General features: G+C 40.7%; 1 pseudogene; it reads left to right on the top strand.

The window, feature by feature from the left end:
- The first annotated feature begins 1,017 nt into the window (after nucleotides 1–1,017).
- LOC130037405 (eukaryotic translation initiation factor 3 subunit I-like) lies at nucleotides 1,018–2,925 on the top strand (annotated as a pseudogene).
- Nucleotides 2,926–6,699: the final 3,774 nt, after the last annotated feature.

The raw sequence follows: 6,699 nt of genomic DNA, 5'->3' as shown, positions 1-6,699 counted from the left end.
TATCATTTCACACCACAGAGACTGGCCCACATCCACAAGAACAAAAGCAACCGGTGCTGGAGCAGATGTGGCGAGAAAGGGACCCTCTTTCACTGCTGGTGGGAATGCCGGCTGGTCCAACCCTTTTGGAAAACAGTATGGACGATTCTCAAAAAATTAGAATTTGATCTCCCATTTGACCCAGCTATAGCACTCTTGGGAATATATCCCAGAGAGGCAAAAAGGTATAGTCGAAGTGACATCTGCAATTGTTTGTTCATTGCAGCACTCTTTACAATAGCCAGAATATGGAAAAAACCTGAGTGCCCGAGAACAGATGACTGGTTAAAGAAACTTTGGTACATCTACTCAATGGAGTACTATGTAGCTGTTAGAAAAGATGAAGTTATGAAATTTACATACAAGTGGTACTACATGGAAAGTATCATGTTAAGTGAAATGAGTCAGAAAGAGCGGGATAGACACAGAAAGATTGCATTCATCTGGGGAACATAAAGCAACAAAAAGGGAGACTAACACCCAGGAATGGCTGAGATTAGTACCAGGAATTTTGCTCCATGACTTGAAGGCCAGCCACACGTGCTAGGTGAAAAAGAAGCTCAGATAGAGAAGAGAGCACCAAATAAAGGGTGTTGTGAGGACCCTCCCAGGGTGGGAGAAGCATGCTAAAAGTAGTCTATAGACCAAACATGATTGCCACTCAATGCCTCTCTTGCAAAACACAGTACCCAAAAGAAGAGAGAGAGAACAAGGGGGAATGCCCTGCCACAGAGGCAGGGTGGGTCGGGGGGATGGGGGGTGGGAGGGATGCTGGGACCCGTGGTGGTGGAGGATGGGCACTGGTGGAGGGATGGGTACTTGATCATTGTATAACTGAAACCCAAGCACAAAAATTTATAAGTCTATAACTGTACCTCATGGTGTTTCACTAATAAAAAAATTTTAAAAAAACAAATTAAGTACTTAAAAACAAAACAAAACAAAGAAAAGAACAACTGTGAGGGACACCTCGTCTTCATGGTAGCCAAGAATCCTATTGCTGGTATGTGGAACTCCACAAATGATGAGCATCTGTCAGCAAAAATGGAGTCATGAAATTTGACTATAAATGGCTGGACATGGAGAGTACCATGCTGAGTGAAATGAGTCAGAAAGTGATATAGATACAGACAGACACAAAATGACTGCATTCATTTGTGGTATATAAAAATATATAGTCGAAGACTAATATTCATGGACAGGGAAAACAGGGGTTAGGAGGACTGGTCATTGGTTGAAACTAAGCATAAGAATGTGTGGGGCTGAGGGTAGGTAAAATAAATTATTTCTTATTAAGACATGTATGGAATTTACTGGTCTCCACAAAACAAGACCAGTATGACAATAATAGCTGGGAATAATCATGCTGGACAAGATCTACGGGTTTAAAGTAGGTAAAGGGATTTTCTTGATAACCTTTCAGTATCAGTATTGCAAACCACAATTCCCAAAAGGGGAGAAAGAGAGAGACAGAAGAAGGAGGAGGAGGAAGAAGAAGAAGAAGGAGAAGAGAAGAAGAAGAAGGAGAAGGAGAAGGAGAAGAAGGAGAAGGAGAAGGAGAAGGAGAAGGAGAAGGAGAAGGAGAAGGAGAAGGAGAAGGAGAAGGAGAAGGAGAAGGAGAAGGAGAAGGAGAAGGAGAAGGAGAAGGAGAAGAAGCAACAGAATCAGAAGCAGAAGCAGAAGCAGCAGAAGTTTCTGCCATAGAGCTAGGCAGGGGGTGGGGGAGATGGAAGGGAAACTCAGAACACTGGTGCTAGGAAATATACACTGATGGGTGTTGGAATACTGTATGACTGAAATCCAATCATAAACCATTTTGGAAGGGTATATGTCACAGTGATTCAATTTAAAAAGTTAAAAAAAAAAGGATGAACATCTGGTCACCTACCTGGACCATATTGGAGCACCTACCCAGACCATACTGATTGGGACACCAAGTGTGTCCTATCTGGCTCTGCTTCTGGGACTGAGGCTTTGACTTTGGGGGCAACATCACTGTGTTATCCACCAACAAGCAGAGAGTTTACCAGTGCTATGTGAGCTTCTTTGACCTGCAGAACTAGAGACAGACGGGCAGAAAGATGCTTTGTAACAAATCTAATATTACCAGTGCTATCTGAAGTCCATGGAAGAATGCACCATTAAAGGCCACAAGAAATGAGAGCATAATCAGTATGGCACCAAATCTGGTGAGGTATTGATGAATGTTAAGGAGCACTTCTGGAAAATCAGTGGCCTTCAGTACAACTGATTTTGGCACTGAAATGTAATATCCATGGACATTACCATGCTTGTTCCTTCATCCAAAGACAATGCAACCAGTTATATATTTTTAACTACACAATCGTTGAGCATCAGAAGAACTTTTAGACAGAATGCCCTATCAACTCAGCTATCCACTCTCCCAAATAAAAACATGTGGTACTAGCAGTAGGTCAAGAAGCCCTGGATGTCACCACAACTTCCACTGGGATTGGCATTTTGAAACCACATCTGTTTCCATTTTGGGGCCACACTCAGCAGTGCTCAGGGCTTAGTTCTAGCTCTCCACTCAAGGATCACTCCTGATTTGGCTCCAGGAAACATCAATGTGCCAGAGATCAAATCCAGGTTGGCTATATAAAAGCAAACACCCTACTCACTGCTCTATCATTCCAGGCCCCTTCCACTTTGCCTTCGAAGAAATTGGAAGAGTTTAAGGTCACTTTATGCCTATGGACAGTGTTGTCTTCCATCCAGATGGCAAGAGTCTCAGCAGCAACAGTGAAGATGGTCATGTCCATCTACTACTTTGACCCACGGTACTTTGAATTTGAAGCTAAAGAAGCTATACCTCCATCTAATCCAGAGAAAAGTTTATCAGCCAGAACTCAAAGGAACTTTTAGAAACTGAGAAATAAATTACTTTGGAAAAAGAATTTAATGAAATTCCTGAACATACTCTGACATATATTATAGCACTGTCCTCCTGCCGTTCATCGATTTGCTCAAGCGGGCACCAGTAACATCTCACAACAAATTGTGAGACTTGTTGTTACTGTTTTTGGCATATCAAATACATCACAGGTAGCTTGCCAGGCTTTGCCTTGTGGGCAAGATACTCTTGGTAGCTTGCTGGGCTCTCCGAGAGGAGTGGAGGAATTGAACCTGGGTTGGCAGTGTGCAAGGCAAACACCCTACCCGCAGTAATATCACTCCAGCCCATATATTATATATGTACCTATTTATATACACATATATGTTTACTAAATAATAGATCCAAAGACCTCACATAGGAGAATTATAATGGTTAAACTGAAAAGGCATAACTTTGGATATCAGGTCTGGCTCCAAATAAGTAACACTTTGCTTGTAAGTAACACTCACAACTCCACAATTCATCTATATATTAAGGAAACAATCTTCAACCTCTGCATTGAAGTTGTTAAGGTTATTTATCTCAACCTGTGTTTCCCCAAATTCTCATGTTAAAGCCCTAAGCTCTAACATGATGGAATTTAGTGATGGGACCTTTAACATACAATTAGGTTTAAATGAAGTTGTGAAGGTGGAATCACCATGACCAAGGTTATAGGTATCTCTAAGTGACACATGAAAGATCCTGAATTTGCCACACTCTTTCTCTCTCTCTCTAGTTCTCAACCTTTCCTGGACTTTCACTGAGAAAGCAACATGTGAGAAGTTGGCCATAACAACTCAGGAAAGAAATATCCACGAGGAAGAAAATCAGCTGGCACTATGACCTTGGACTTGCAGCTCCCATATTTGTAAGAAGTGGATATCTATTACTTGATCCCGTACTTTGTGATATTATGATGAACTAACCCCATTTGAATAAAACCGTCTTTAGGGGAAATGGACACATGGTAGGTACACATCTGCTTAGACTAGTACACAAACAGAATATGTACTTGTAGTAAAAACATGCACACATAGCTTCCCAGGCCTATTCAAGTGAAAACATTGGAAAGACCATTTTGAAGAGGTCAGCTGCCAGAACCATTTTTTCCCTACACTTAACACCAACTGTTAAAACCATATTCATCACAGTCTCTGAGATAAAAATGGTCAAATTGAGAATAAGGAGAAATTATCCAGCAATTTTACTTTTGGATCTTTATCAGAAGGAAACAAAAGCACTAACCTGAAAAGACATGAGCACCCTCATAGTCACTGCAGCATTTATTCACAGTAGCCACATTATGGAAACAGCCTAAATATCCACCAGTGAATGAAACAGTGTATACACCATGGAAGGTTATTCAGGCATAACAAAGAAGGAAATTTTGTCATTTGCAAAAACATGAATGGACTTTCACAGCATTATGTTAAGAGAAAGACAAGACCCACATGATATCATTTATATGTATAATCTAAAACAAATAAAACCAGACTCACAGATATAGAGAACAGATTGACGGTTGCCAGATTCAGCGGGAACATGGGGTAGTCAAAATGGATTTAAAAGGGGGTAGAGAACAGTCAAAATTGTGGTTGCAAAATATATAAGTGCTGGGGATGTGATGTACAGCATGGTGACTTTAATTAACAATACCTTACATATATTCAAAAGTTGCTAGGTGAATAGATCTTAAAAGTTCTTAGCATAAGAAAAGTAGAATCAGTATATGTGGTGATGAGTGTTAACTCTGTTTATTGTGACGATCATGTCACGACACACAGCTCATGATATTTCTCTCCTGAAACCAAAACAGTGTTGTATGATAGGGTTATATTAATTACAAAAGAGTGTAGAGGAAAGATTATTCAAAGTCTCTGTCTTATTGTTTGGATTGCTATAACTTAGTGTATTATAAACAGCAAGCTTCTTTCTGAATTTTCTGAAGAGTGGAAAGATTTGGTATCTGGAAAAAGCTCACTGCTGGTTCATAGTTCTCTTCTTACTGTATCCTCACATGGTGGAGGAATAAACAGGCTCTCTGGAGCCTCTAGTATAAGGGCACAAGTTCCTTCACTGCCATCAGAAATGAGTCACCTGCCTAAGATCCCCATACTACAACCATTCCCCTATTGATTCAGTTTCAACATAAAATTTCTGAGGACACCAACACGATGGCTGTCTTCAGCAAAGCAGAGCATCTCTGTCTCCCACCTTCTAGGAAGTAGAAGCTTCCAGAAAGTTTTCTGCCACTCACTTTTCCCTTCTCAGCTCTGCTGCTGCTTGCCTGTGTGGTCCTTTAAGAAAAAGCAGAGCTGAATGACAACTCCCTGGCCTAAAGTGTATCAGCTCATTCCACTGATCAAAAGCTAAACGACTTGTGCTTCCTTCAACCTTTCTTTCTGAAGTCTATTTTTAACTGAAGTGGTAATTCTCGGTTTCACCAGAGACCAAGCTCTCTGGGGGAAGCAGCATTATAGTCCTCTTCTTGTCCCCAGAGCTGAGTTTGGAAGAGCCATCCTGTCTTACTGTGGAAGAAGGTCAATTTTCCAGCATTTCACAGACCTGATCCTAAGGTGAAACTAGGCCACACTTAAAACAGGGTTGTAGACTTGGGAAAGCCTTGGCCTTTACAGTAAGAAACAGTGAAATCTTTTTGCCCAGATCCTATAGTAGGATAAGGTTGCTCCCCACAAACCTGTGGAATTTGTACTAAGAATTCTTGGTAAAAATCAATCATTAAATTTTAAAGAGAGAGACCTTAGAGATTATTTCGGCCAGGGTTTAGTAAACCAGGAGGCAAATCAAATGCAAAATCACCTGAAGAGATTTTGCAAAGCTGGTTAGCAGTTTCATTCTATAATTTGAATTAAATTATAAAGGTATTAAAATGTTCCTGACTGATGCTGCATTTTTGCCACACAAAAGAGGAGTTTACTTTTGTCGTGCTCAATTCCTAAAAAGTGAAGCAAGAATCATTCATGATTTATAGTTCACCCCACACCCTCCCTATCGTTCATTAAGTGAGGGAGGTAGAAAGTGGAGGAACAGTGAGGGTTCATGGAGGAACAAAGTAAAGCCAATGAAGTTGAAATGTTTGATCTTTTCTCCCTTTCTTCTGAAAAAGGCTCGTAACATTCCCTCTCCTGCCACTTCAATTGCTCATTCAGGTCATTTCTTTCCTTTATTTTCCTTTCTTGTCTTAAAGATCTTTTCTCCTTGACTCCATTTTTTTACCTCATTTCCCCTTCCTTTCTCATTCCCTTACTCAAATCCTTCCAGATAAAAATGAAAGTGACTTTATCAGATGCTGTCCCATAGGGTTCCATGAGTAGGGCAAGGATTCAGACTGGGGGTCACACACAAAGAAGTCTCTATCTCCTCCTGCTTCTCCACATAAAGTAAAGCTCGGTGGTAACTGCAAACCTCTATGATTCAAAAAGTTTTTATAGAAATACAGAGCCAAATCCTTCCCCAAACAAAGCATGATTCACAGGGTGCCCCAAATTCTAAAGCAGAGCACAAAGCAATGATAATATGGATCATCTCAGGAAAAGACTTACAAGGAGGCTGACACAGTTATGGAGTCCTCTTCCTCATTCAAGTATCAGTACAAATCAATCACCCACCTACCATACCTGAATGTAGCTCTTTCCTCTTCTCAGATGGCAATGGCCATCACACTGCCTCTAGAACTCTGGTTAATGACTATTTGAGATCATACTGTAAGGTACCAAAGACCAGGCCATCCAGAAAACCCA

The sequence above is a fragment of the Sorex fumeus genome, unplaced genomic scaffold (genome assembly GCF_029834395.1).
Source record: "Sorex fumeus unplaced genomic scaffold, SorFum_2.1 ptg000006l, whole genome shotgun sequence".
Classification (NCBI taxonomy): domain Eukaryota; kingdom Metazoa; phylum Chordata; class Mammalia; order Eulipotyphla; family Soricidae; genus Sorex; species Sorex fumeus.
This window is presented reverse-complemented; position numbering and strand designations above follow the sequence as displayed.